Consider the following 13528-nt stretch of genomic DNA (forward strand, 5'->3'; position numbering starts at 1 on the left):
AGATGATGGAATATTTGGAACTGCAGTTATGCCACCATCTGTATTAAAAAGTGTGAGCTACAGATAACAGTAGGCCATGCTGAGCTCAGTCAGTCAGCACTGTTTTTTATCCCCATCAGTCATTTGGATTTTTCTTGTTACCCATCAGGAACAAACTCAGACATGGTAAATCCCTATTGCTCAGAGCACAAGCTGGGGGTATTCACTCATTTTGGTGCTTCGGTTTTCTGTTTCAAATGAAAAAAAATCAAGTTTTGCTCCCTTTTGCCTCATACTGAACAATTCACATACATATAAAATATATTTATTCCTGGCAGATTGCAGCTGGGTCATTTTTAGAGTATCATTCAAGTGATGCACAACAAGAAAAAATGATGTAATACAAGGCTTATGTATTCATATTATGCTCGCTGAACTGGCCCTGAGTCTGGTTAGAACTGAATTAGAGGCACTCAAGCATCTCAGGTCATGCTTATTACACAAAAATATCTAATGATGAAACATTTGTAAGTTAAAAATGTAGGTTTGTTTCATCAACTGAGGGACTAGATGAATCAGGTTGGAATTTCATAAATGGACAAGAAGTTTGGTCACAAAGAGTGCATTGTGTAGTGATGGACACAGGCCTGGGACTCAGAAGTTCTGGGTTCTTTCTGTGTGATCTTTGGCAACTCATTTAATCACTATCTCTCTAGGTGTATCTCAGCAATGACATGGCTGGTTGTCCACTTTTTCTCTGTAACAGTTTAGCATGTCCACACAAAGCATGCTTTAAAACTGAAGCTGTGTCCCAGTGCTGGCAACACTTCCTGCAACACTTATCCATAGAATCCAGCGGGGTGTTTTACCAAACACAGGGTAATGATCTTCTTCCATGGGTTAAGATGTGTAGCTACTGTGATTAGGTGTTCACCCCCACACCAGCATGGAAGGGGTTAAGGTGGCCCAATTAACCTTCACAGATGCATCAGGAGGGAGGATCAGGAATTTATGAATCACTAATTGATGATGAAGTCTAGCTGGTGGAGGAGCTTGGAGAGGCATAAACAGAGGAAGTTGGGGATAAAAAAAGGTTGTAGTGAGGAAACCTCCATAGTTATTCTCTGGGCACTAGAGAGAAAAGAGGAAACCTAGTGGGAGAGTAGAAACCCTGGGGATCCAGATCCTGAAGGAAGGGTTTATCCAGAAGGGTGGTGGAGTGGAAGCCTGAGAGAGACAGAGTAGGAAAAGGCTCAGGGAAACAGCTGCAAGGTGGGACATTGCAGACCTTGACTGCTGATAGAGGGTCTCTAGACTGGAACTTAGAATAGGAGATGGGCCTGGTTTCCCCTACCAGCCACTGAGGTGGAGTCTGGGCAGGGAATTGGAAAACTGTCTGATCAAGTTTGGATGGAGATTCTTTTACACTCAGGAAGGAGGAATACACGTAGTGACCTGGCCAGAGGACCAAGCCATGAAGAGGAAGCAACCAAGTCATGAATAGGAAGTGCACAGAGTCCCAGAGAACACAAGGAGAGAGTGGAGTGATGGAAGGGGGAATCATCTCAGGAGCAGTCAGAAGGAGGTGCCCCAGTAGTGAGTGAACCCTGTTACAGGTACACAGACAATGTTGGTTTAACCGCTGGGATGGCTTTTGCATATAAACATGCAACATAGTATGGATGCTGCAATTTCAAAGTGTTCCAATCAACTCTTTCTGGCTGTACTTTTTTGCTTCTTGTAGACAAAGCCTCATTGCCTCAATTTCCCCAAGTCTGAAGTGTGGATCACAGTTCCTGCCTCACAGGAATTCATTAATATTTGCAAAGTGTTTTGAGATCATTAGGCAGAAGGTGTTATAGAAGTACAAAGTACTCTATTCAAGTAGCTGGATTAAATGAGAAACTGGGGTGGCTGCTTTTGTTGTGAGCATTTAGATGGTATATTCTGGTTGCAATAGCAAATCAGAGATTGGTGTTTTCCAGAGTTACTACAAGCAACTGTGCAGTTGAGTCAGGGACTCAAAGCAGTTCACCTTTGCTCTAACTGGATAAAATCAAGAGCATTCACTATGTTATATTTTCTATACTGGAATACATCTAATAGCAAACACATGAACTACTTTCATTTTTAGTTCCTTATGAATAAAAACTCATGAAAACTTAACAGCACTTTTTCACTCATTTAGTTTTAAAAAACAAACAAACAAAAAACCCCACCCAATTTTATCTGGTAACTAACTTTATGCTATTTGTATAATTTGTGATGGAAACATCGTAAGAGAATGCCTGGAGTTGGCAGACCTGAGTTCTAGTCACAGCCCAGTAATTGGCTTGCTGTGTGATCATGAGCAAGTCACTTGACCTATGCGCTGCTTAGATTTCCAAGCTATAAAATGAGAGTGATCCATTCCCACCTGTAAAGCTGTCTGGAGTGGCTCACGAAGGTGAGTGCCAACCTCAAGGCAGACTGTCAAGAAGCAAACTGGTTGTGTGCTCTGTACTTAGATTTTACCAACCTAGAAATACATGTGAATGCCTAAAGCACTAGAACAGCCTTAATAGGGAGTCACAGACTGTCCCCTTAGGCCTTCCAGTCTATCTTGCCCCCTGGCAAGCTGGGCTTTGTGATAGATGCTCATGTTATACCAAAAATTACAAAAAATATTCAAGTTATTCCCAGTCACAAAGGACCACCACCTTACCCCAGCTTAATTGTACTGAGATATCAAATCAAAGAATACTTGTATCCAGTCTTTTAATAAACTAACTAAAGGCTTATTAACTAAGAAAAATAAATGCATTTTTGCAAGGTTAAACACATAAGCATACACACAAATGAGTTAGGTTTCAAAACATAATAGAAACTTCTATAGTAAGCAGACTGAATATCCTTTAGGGCTAACCTAGGCAAAACAGCTGGGGACTCCTGGCTTATACTTAGAAACCCTCACCTCTCAGAGTTCAAGCAGCATAAGCATAATAATTTCTCCTTAAGAGGCATTTTTACTTCCTTCCCCAGCACTGAAGCTGGGATGGGACCAGGGCTTGGGCATATACACTCTTCAGTTCTGTGGGGGAAGCAATCAACAAAATCTTTTTGTCCACAATGGCTAGTCTGATGTCTGTAGACCTTCATGCAGCAACTTACAAGCATTGCATAAGGTCATAAAATACCTATTTTAGCCATGCTCACACACAGGTGAGTCAGACTGGTTTCCAGCTATGCATCTGATAGTGCTCACTTGAGGCCTAGGGACCTTGGCATGAGCAGACACCTGGTCTATCAGCATCACACTACCTTTCAGAGGGGGTGCTTGCTAGAAGACTTAACTCACTGATTATAGCTACAAATGCTGTGAACCTTCTGTAGAGCTGGATGGGTGAGTGGGGGAGCTGTGCACATGTGCAAAGTATTAAGTACTTGTGTATATTGTCTAATAAATGCTTAACAGCTACCAAGTACTTCAAGGATTTTTCCTACATAGCCTGCTTTTACCCTGTGGCAACTATTTCCCTCCAAGCCTCCAACTGTTCATGAAATAGTAAGGCGCACACTATTGCCAGGAGGTTTAGAATGGATAGCAGTAGAGCTGGAAGCCAGATTACAGATGGTTCACATTGGGGATGGGATCCTTACAGATCACCAAGGCACTGTATTAAACTTCCAACTGCATTATAAACCAGTGATTCTCAACCAAAAGTATACATATCCCTGTGGGTAGGCAGAGGTCTTCTGGGGCGTACATCAACTCATCTAAATATTTGCCTAGTTTTACAATAGGCTACATAAAAAGCACTAGTGAAGTCATTAGAAACTAAAATTTCATATGGACAATGACTTGCCTACACTGCTCTCTATATTATACACTGAAATGTAAGTACAATATTTATATTCCAACTGATTTATTTTATAATGTAAAAATGAGAAAGTAAGAATTTATTCAGTAATACTGTGCTGTCACACTTTTGTATTTTTATGCCTGATTATGTTAGTATTGCCAATCTCATTTAAGTGAATGCCTCTCTGTGCCTTAGTTTTCCTAAGTAAAGTTTCCTAGGGCTCATGGGAAACTGGTGCCGCAGCCAAGCACAGAACCTAGATCTTCTGAGTCTTAGTTCAGTGCCATAGCTACCAGATTTGTTGATCAATCTGGTATTCTCACATTATTTCAGTCAAGTAAATCCAGTCCTCCCATGAGGCAATGACATACACTGGAAGAACAAATTGAAGTCACTAGGTGCTGCAGGTACTGTGCATCTTTTGAAAATCAGTTGAGGGATTTAGGTGCCTAAATATGGATTTGTGGTGTCTAAAATTTGGTACCTGATGTTCATAACTGGGGCCTAAATATCTTTAGCTTAGTTCAATGATAAGTAATGGGACATATAAGAATCTACAGATCCTTGAATAGTGTAAACACACAGAGATCACTGTTTTAGGGTGGAATATGCATGTCTAAATAGAGGTAGTAGGATGAAGTTATGAAAACTAGCATTTAAACTGAATATCAGGAAAGGTTTCTTAATGGTGAAAAAAGTGAGGGGAAACAGTGAAACTCCCATTACTCAAGTCATTTAAACAGATAATATGCCCCAGTAAAGCTGGTAGAAAATTCTTCATCTTACTTTTTATGACAGAAAAGAGCTCTTCAATGAAACTAATGAACTAAATCACCTAGTAAGTTCTTTCCCATTTCTAATCAACATTGGCATATGTGCCACTTCCATCACTGTGGTATCTGAGCACCTCAGGACATACTGCAAGGGCCAAATAGATGGGTAGGATAACCAGATGTCCTGATTTTATAGAGACAGTCCTGATTTTTGGGTCTTTTTCTTATATAGGCTCCTATTACCCCCATCTCCTGTCCCGATTTTTCACATTTGCTGTCTGGTCACTGTATAGACGGGGCACTTATGCGTAGTGAGGCTGCTGGCTGCTGAGGGAGGGGGCTGAGGTGCTGAGTGTGGGGTCACTGTTGAGAATTGGAGGGTTGGGAAGTTTAGGTTTGCTGGCTATCTGGTGGGTGGGATTTGCTGCTTTTCTTGTTCTTTGGCTATGGACTGTATTTTTAACTGATGGTGAGAAACCTAGCACTTCAGAGAGGCTTCTTTAGGGGAGGAGGGTTTGTCTTTTGATCTGCTGATGAGAAGTGCTATGTAATAAGACAATTAATACCTACTTCTTACATATCACTTTTCATTATTAGAACTCACAGCACTTTTCAAAGGAGCTAATATAAGAGCTAGGAAATATTATAATATAGCACATCTCATCAGCAGATCAAAAGATAAATCTTCCTCCACCAAAGATGCCCATCTAGGGTGACCAGATGTCCTGATTTTATAGGGACAGTCCCGATTTTTGGGTCTTTTTCTTATATAGGCTCCTATTACTCCTCCCCCCCGTCCTGATCTTTCACATTTGCTATCTGGTCACCCTATGCCTATCCCAATCTTAATCAAAGTGGTTGGAAAAAATCTCAGCCTTCTTGTTGTTTAAGAAGCAAAACATAATGAATTGGACCTGACTTTATTTTGTAGAGGTGGATATAAATTAGGTAACTGTACAGAGTGTGATTTCTGGAGCCTTCATATAAAATGTTGAAATAGCTTTTCTTTTTTTGTCAGTCCCACAAGGAAATGTTTGTTCCTATCTTTCCATTCTGTATCTCTCAGACAAACAGAAACGATTGCATCTGCTTTATTGCTGGAATAGATCATCTTTAATGCTCCTGGAATTTCTTCTAGGTGTCTCAAATCAGCAGAATTTGGGAGCCATAATGAGAAATAGCATGGTGAGATTTAAAGGGAAATGCTTCAGAAATAAACATATGTAAGACTGCCAAAAGCTTTCCATCTCCTGAACAGCAGTGCCACACTGACAGTGAACATGTAACTGCACTGCTTGGAAGATGAACCCTAGAAAGTTTTGAGTAGGACTATAGAACCTTTTTAAAAAATGATAGACCAGAGTAAAAATAGTTAAGGGGTGGGAAAGAGAAATGAGTTGTCTGTGCCACACAGGTAGGTGTGAGAAATAAAGCCATGTGAGACTAACTGAGAAGCAGGAGAAAAGTGATGTTCATTTGTTGCATCTCCATCTTTTGAAGGAATGAATAGTATAACAGATATAAGTGAGCCTTGGTGAGCAATTTTTCCATTTTCAGATGGGATGTCAATGCTGTGCATTTCTATTGCATTCATAATAGACCTGGGCTCTGTGCACTCAGTTTGATATATAAACTAACTGAATAATTGGTGCTACTCCACCGAAGATTCAATGAGGGCTGGTGGAGAAAGTGGCAGATAAGGATTCTGATCAAGTGTGTGTGTGGGTGGAGGGTTCACTAGATTCCTCCTTAAGTGTGACAAAGGTATTGGGCCAGATAGTCCCCTGCTCTAGGGCAGCATTGCACCATTCTGTTAGCACAAAATTGCCAAAAGCTGGCTCAGCTGGCCTGGAAGGAGTACCTCGATGCAAGGAGGAACTGCTAGTGGTGGAGAGCTGTTGTAGTAGCTCCTATGCAGCCACCAGCTTTAGGGTTGGTTCAGAGAACGTGCCAACACTCTGAGTCCCAGTGATCACCAAGTGCTGTATCAATAACTTAGGGCAGGGATAATCAATTATTTTTGTCAGGGTTCAAATTTCTTGGTCAAGGTAAAGACTTGAGAAAAAAATAAAAAATCCTTAATAAATAAGTAAAGAGATTTGGGGGTCTGAATTTGGCCTACACTCTGCCTATTGATTACCACTGACTTAGGGCCATTGACAGCCAGCACAACTTGGAGCACTCTGAAGGGTGTACTAACTCACACTGGAGGGCCACATAGGCTTGAGTAGGTTCAGGGAGTACAAAAGTAACTTCAAACAAAACCCCATTGCCAACCCTAATCTCAAGAAAGACTATGTCCACATACAGTTGCAAGCTATTTACTTCCCATGCAAGGAGATGATTTAAAGTGTCATGACTGTAAGGCTTGGAGTGTGATACTTTGACTCTAGGAAAGCACCCAGGGAAAAACTGGAAGATGGGTGAGAATCTGGAAAAGTAGAAGACTGATTGATTGATTAGAGAGCAATAAGGTAAAAGTCCATAGAGGAAAGTGCATGCTTAATTTCCCTAGTATGAGATGGGTATTGTTGAAGGACTACAAATGTGTATGGTCCTTTCCTATTGCTGGTTGGCAATCTAGTGTAAGATACCCATCATATCGTCTAGGTTCAGTCCTTAGTCCGAACAGCCAACAATCCAACACAGACAAAAAATCAGGATGCCAGTTCATGTAAGGGAGGATATGTAATAATTATTAATGGAGAAACCAATGTAAGAAGATTAACTAGGAATAATGGACTCAAATTGAGAGAGAGGGAAATTTAGGTTGTATGTCAGCAAAAAACTTTTAGTGAAGTTTTATTAGACTGTGGATTAGTTTGGTAAGGAAAGTGGCTGTAGAAGAAATATTACTGGGTACATTTACAAGTAGGCTGGACAAAGCACTGGAGAACAGACTGTAGGGAGCAATTCTCCGTTGTCAGGGAGATGAGCAAGATGACCTGATATCTTTCCCCATCTCTCATTTCTGTGATTGCCTTTAGTAGTTCCCTGGAGCTAGGGGCTTACACAAAGTCCTGCATTATCCATTCTATGCTGTATGTACGGAGGACTAGATGGCTTCAATATGTTATATTAATGTTGACACTAGCAGCCCCTTTGCATCCCATTGTTCCTGAATTGTTGGCTCATTGTTTTTAACTGCTGGCCATTTGCCATTGCAATTGGTCCTCTAAACTGCTGATCTCAGCAGGCAGCAAGCACTTCTGAGGGGCTAATCATGCCTCCCACCTAGCCCAGCTCAGTAGGTGTCAGGCTAGCACCTTTCCGGCAGCCTGCACAGAATATGGAAGAAACATGGACCTCTTGATTTTATGTTGCCTTTTTTTTCTTTACACTTGTTTTGACACACACATCTTTGTCCACATGTCAGATGCAAATACATGAAAGCAAAAGTGACTTATGTTTAATTAAAATGTTTTCTAAAGTGTTACTGAGCATAAAAGCTCTTGTAAAAGTACAGGCCTTAAGTAAGGACTCTAGAGAACTATCTATAGAAAGGGATAAAAAAAATCCACAACACAATTACTTAGCAACCCGAAGTCCCAGGTTAATAATTAATGCCATTCCTACTTGCTGTTACACAAGGGAATGACAGAGATAGGTTTGTAGAAACATACTACAAGGCACATTCTGAGTCTCCACCACATTACAACTTTGTGCGTGGCCACCAGAATTAGTACATTGAGTATGGCACGGCCACATGCCAGAATTGTATCTTCTGACCTTAAACTGTTCAGGCTAACTCTTTGACACACACAGAGTCAACGAAAAGGCCGTCTTTTTTTTCTGTAACTGTGTGTGTGTGTGTGTGTGTGTTGGGGGGTGTTAATAGCACCCTTCATCTGAGTCTGTCTAAATGCTGCACACACAATACTCAAGCTTCACAATCCCTCAGTGAGGAAAAGATCTATTATCCCCTTACGGATGGGTGAAATGAGGTATGGAAAGTCTCTGTCATTTGCCCAAGTTCAGAGAGCAAGTCTGGCTGATCTGGGAATGTAGGCCAGGAATCCTGAGTCCAGTTTCCCTGCTTTGACTTCAAAACAATACCGCTTCCCTTCTAGTAATGAAGACCTAATGCCATGCTGTGTTTCCAACTCTGGTGATTTTTTTTTTTATCACAAGCATCATGATATTTTAAAGTCCAAGTTTCTGAATCTGTGTGATACGAGAAGAATTTTCTTAAAACTTAATTTTGTTACTAGACCACATGACTGCAGAGAAAAGTTTAAAAATGTGAGCTAAGTGTAACCTAAAAGCTCAGAAGCCAGAAAGGTGGGGGAGGGTGGAGAAACTGCACCAAAATGTTAGATTTTTAAATCTCAGGCTTTTGGAGGGGCTGACTCATGATTTTTGATTGCTAGGGAATAGCAGTAGTGTGCTCCTGACTGTAAATGTACATATATGCCAGCATTTATTTAGGAGCTCAGAAACATGTTTGCCTCAAGCGAGTAAGATCACTGGTCTTTCAAATCTGATATCCTGCTACTGGAGACAGGATGCATCAGTTAAGACTGACTGGCACCCCTGCTTTTCATAATACATCTGGTCAATTGTGTGCTGCCATAGAAGGGGCACAGTGGGTTCTTTCTTCCTTTTTCTGCTATACTGTGATTAGCTACTGTCATATAGATCACACTATTGCCATTGTAGCACAGGCTGCAGCAATGGGGGCATAGCTTAGCCATGCTGACTACAAACAAACCTGAAACTAGTGGGTATGTACTTGGCACAGCTAAGCCATGCCTCAGTTGCCTTTACCTGTTCTACCATGGCTACACTGCTATTTATACTCTAGAGCTAGTGTGAGTGTGTGTCCCTGAGCAGGGGAAATCACAATCCTAGCTCTCAGTGTAGACATAGCCAAAGTCAGATGTACTGTGGATTATGGGTTAGCACAGTGATGCTAGGTATTTAAATCAAAAACAGGAATCATTACTAAATACATCCTCTGGCTGGATGCCTGCATTTATCTTATTGAGATGTATTGAAAATGAGCTCGTTCATGAAATGATGATAAAAATCCATACCAGCTGGACCACTATTAGCTAACAGCTGTCAAAGCTATTGTGTGCCACTCTTCCCTATCCTCCAAACTAGAGGCCAGCAAAAACAAAGTTGTCAGATCTCTGCTTTGGTGAACCAAGATGTATTCCAGAAGTGAGGTTCCTTTACTGAGCTTGCTCTGCCAACAATCCCTTCCCATTTAATACAGGAGGTTGTTATCAGGAGCTAACATGCCTCATCTGATTGTGGTTGTTGTGAATGTCTAATAGTGAGAGAAACTTTTGCGGTAGCCAGAACCTAGATAGTGGTCATGTCCCAGTATATATTATGTTATGTGTATGTCTCAGAATGGAATCAATGGCAGCTGTATCTATTTCAGTTGTTCCAAAATCAGGAATGCATGTAATCACCTCCTACTCTCTGGGCCTGAGTCTCTTCTTCCATACACTTTTCATGCCACAGCATGAAAGTCCATGTTCTTAGGAGAAAGCTGTTTGCTCTTCCAGGTGTTCGGCCTTCTCCTACCTTCCATCATCAAGGAGTAGGCTCTGTGCCCTACACATCAGTTTCAAGATTTGCAGCACCTTGTGGCTGAACACCAAACTCACTTTATGTTTTCTACATTTGTTCAAAAGCCTGACTGGGATCTTAAACACCTTTATATTAATTTAAAAGTTTTTTACATTCATCTTTGAGTTGTTCCCCCAAATGTCATTTGCAATAACTGATTTTACCATATTCATTTAAAAGAGAATTTGCTTTAGAGGAAAAGAGAAAATTAAATATATTCTGGCACATATTGCATTTATTCTTTTAACAATTTTATTATTACAAAGCATTTGTCTAAATGGGCTTCAATGTATTATTGATTCTCTATCACACTGCATTTCCTAAAATATAGAATTTTTTCAATTTTGTCTCATTACCTCCTCTTGTGTTATAGCTCTCTCATAAATTAAAATTACATTATATTGTATATTTTCATACTCTCATATTGCTGTCCTAGCATATTGCTTTCCATCCACAGAAGAGATCTCCAACCTTTTGGCTATTACTGAGCCATATATATCTGTTCCAGGACTTGAAAGAGCCAAGCATCAGGATGCAAATGAATCACATGGAGTTTGTTAGAGAGGTGTGGGAAAGAGACAGAAAAAGGGGAGAATTATAAGGATCAAGACTCCGTAAACAAAGGGACAACATGGTTTAGTGGTTAGAGCCAGGAACTGGTATCATGACTTCTGGTTTCTATTTCCTACTCTACTATTGATTTACTGGGTGAACGTCCTAAAACTTAGAGGTAGGGAAAAGAAGACTTGTTCTGTACTGCAACTCCCTTCCAGAGCAAGGGTGTGGTCAAATGATGGGGGTTTTATTTCATCTGTTAAATTATTTTTTTCAAACATATAAATGTTTTTCCCCTGTATCTGGCCTAAATTTCTCCTTTCTAAGTTCATCTATCAACCTCTAATCTATTTATAAAGGCACCTATCGCCTTTCAGGGTATGTTTATACAGTGATTAGACATCTGTAGCTGGCCCATGCCAACAGACTTAGGCTCTGGGACCCTGCGAGGTGGGAGAGTCCCAGAACTTGGGATCCAGCCCGAGCCTGGACATGTACACAGCAATGAAACTGCACCACAGCCCAAGCCCTGGGAGCCAGTCTGCTGTGCCCTTATATACAGTTTTTTTGCCTGTTCTTAATTATATCCTTGTGCACCACTCTAAGACCTTCTCAACACTATGAAAATGACCCATATCTGATAACAGGTGTCAACACTGGTTGTAGATCTGGTGTATAACATAGCTTAACAAAAATAAACTGCATTTGGCACCAAAGCAAGTTTCTGAAACACTGCCAAACACAGTTTGTCCTTGTCTATGTTTACTGTTAAATCCTGTTCAGCACCCAATCAGCTGCAATCGTTGTTGGCAACACTAGTCAGCAAGATGAACGTTTTTAAAAGTGTAGATAAGGCTTAAATAATTCTCATTTGCTACTATTAAACACTTACAGATGAATTTTGTATCCCTGTAGCTATCGTATAGCCAAGCTACACATATTCAGTTCTTGACATTTTTTTTTACTTGTGCTGTATGTTAATTCCTCCAGACTCTTAATCATTTTTTTTTTCTGAGTTGCCTCCAAACTAAAACATATCATCACTACCTAATCCAGTTAAAAGAAAATAGGTGAAAAAGCCTTATCCAGAAGTGTACTGGAAAGTAGGGAAGGAAGGATGAGTTCCAGTTCTTCCAAACAGCTTATGTAAGGATAGGCACTTTTATTAATTCTGCTTTGTGTGCAAAACAGAAAAGGTGCTTTGGGGCACAGCATCACCTGTAGGGCTCCAGCAGAAGCAGATGCAACAACTGGGTGAAAAATCAAAGCCGGGGATGGCACCTGGCTATAACTGAATTTGCCTTGATGTTTGAAATTCTGCAATTCTTGGCATAAGTCTCTTCCACTAAACATTGTAGGTGATGTAGTGTTCCCCTCAGCATTGCAGTACATCAGCATTATCCGCAAGCCTATGAATACTGTTGACTTTGACTGGTATGGAAATTCTCTGCCAGAAATCCAAGCTGGCAAAAAGCAAACCAACGATGTAGATACATATTTTATAATACAGCTCTTCTCTTTGACATTGCCCGCCACTGAGATAATGTGTGATATTTAATTTACATAGGGAAATAACTGTCTTTAAAAAATTAATTTACAAACTGTATCTAAAAGATCCTAAGATACTGGTTTTTGCAACGTGTCAGTGATCTGGTCAAATAGAATAGCTGACCCTGTGCTTTCTTTTTGAGAGCTTTTTCTGAACAATGTCATTGTGGTATTCAGTATTTATGCTGGCTCTGCCTGTTGCAGTAAAAAGCAGTGGCTTGTCTTGGGCCTGCCATAATAGGTTTTAACAACTGGAAGAGTTGGTAATTAATCAGAATCACTTAAATGGAAACTGCATGAGTTGAGTAGCAATAACAATTATCTGGAGCCTGGAGGTCTTTGGGACAAGTACAGTCATTATTACCAGCAATACGGGATCTCCCTATATGCACTGTGGGCCAAATTCTGATCTCAGATTTGCTAGTGTGATTCTGGGGTAATTTCATTGGGCTAGATTCTGCTCTGTGCACAAAGATTAAAGAAGAAAGGGAAAGGAACAAAGATTTAAAAAAAAAACACCTAATGGACAAATGGTAAGTGATGGTTGATTATTGTAAGCTTCTTGCTGGAGCCTGGCTGTGTTCCCTTGGGTAGGCAGATTCCTTGGTTCATCTGAGATCAGGTTGCATAGAAGTCACTGTCCTATTGCTACATTGTTTCCCCATCACTCCCAGTGACAGGAGCCAGTATCAAATGAGCAGTCAAAACTAAATATAGCAGTGTCCATGGTATTTTGATATAATCCAAAACCTATGTTCTGAGATTTCAGACCCATAACTTGGGGAGGAGGGGAAGGAGGGGATATAAAGAAAAGAGCCAGACACAAAGCAATATGAAGACCTACTGCCCCCTCCGTTTTCTAGCTGACTCTATGGAAAATTACAAGCTTGCTCATAAGTCTTTCCGGGACGTTCCAGTAGTCCTTCTAGCCCAAACAACCTTTATTTAGAAATTGGGAGATTCTGGGGCCATTTAAAAACATATGAGCAAGAGTCTATGGTTCTCAAAATAAAGTTAAAAGAAGGCTCCAGCATGCAACAGAGGGTTTTTATTAAATGCTTAGAAAACCTCTCAAATTTCTAGAGTGGCAGTTTGCAGTCTGTAATTCCATAAAACATTCTCCTGGAGTAAGTCATGGTGGCGGGTACATCGCCATGACATAGCTTCCATTGAACCTGGACTTACTTACATCAGAGCTGAATCTGACTCAGTTCACTTAAAGGTTTTTCTTTAACAATTCTGTCATAC

General features: G+C 40.5%; 1 long non-coding RNA gene across 1 annotated transcript in view; it reads left to right on the forward strand.

Annotated features, from left to right (window-relative positions):
- The first annotated feature begins 1137 nt into the window (after positions 1 to 1137).
- LOC120405008 overlaps positions 1138 to 13528 on the forward strand; it is an 89137-nt gene continuing 76746 nt past the window's right edge. Inside the window, exon 1 of the long non-coding RNA XR_005598313.1 lies at positions 1138 to 1595. This is a non-coding gene — a long non-coding RNA (uncharacterized LOC120405008). The remainder of the gene's footprint in view (positions 1596 to 13528) is intronic.

This window comes from Mauremys reevesii, linkage group 4 (assembly GCF_016161935.1).
Source record: "Mauremys reevesii isolate NIE-2019 linkage group 4, ASM1616193v1, whole genome shotgun sequence".
In the NCBI taxonomy this organism is placed as follows: Eukaryota; Metazoa; Chordata; order Testudines; family Geoemydidae; genus Mauremys; species Mauremys reevesii.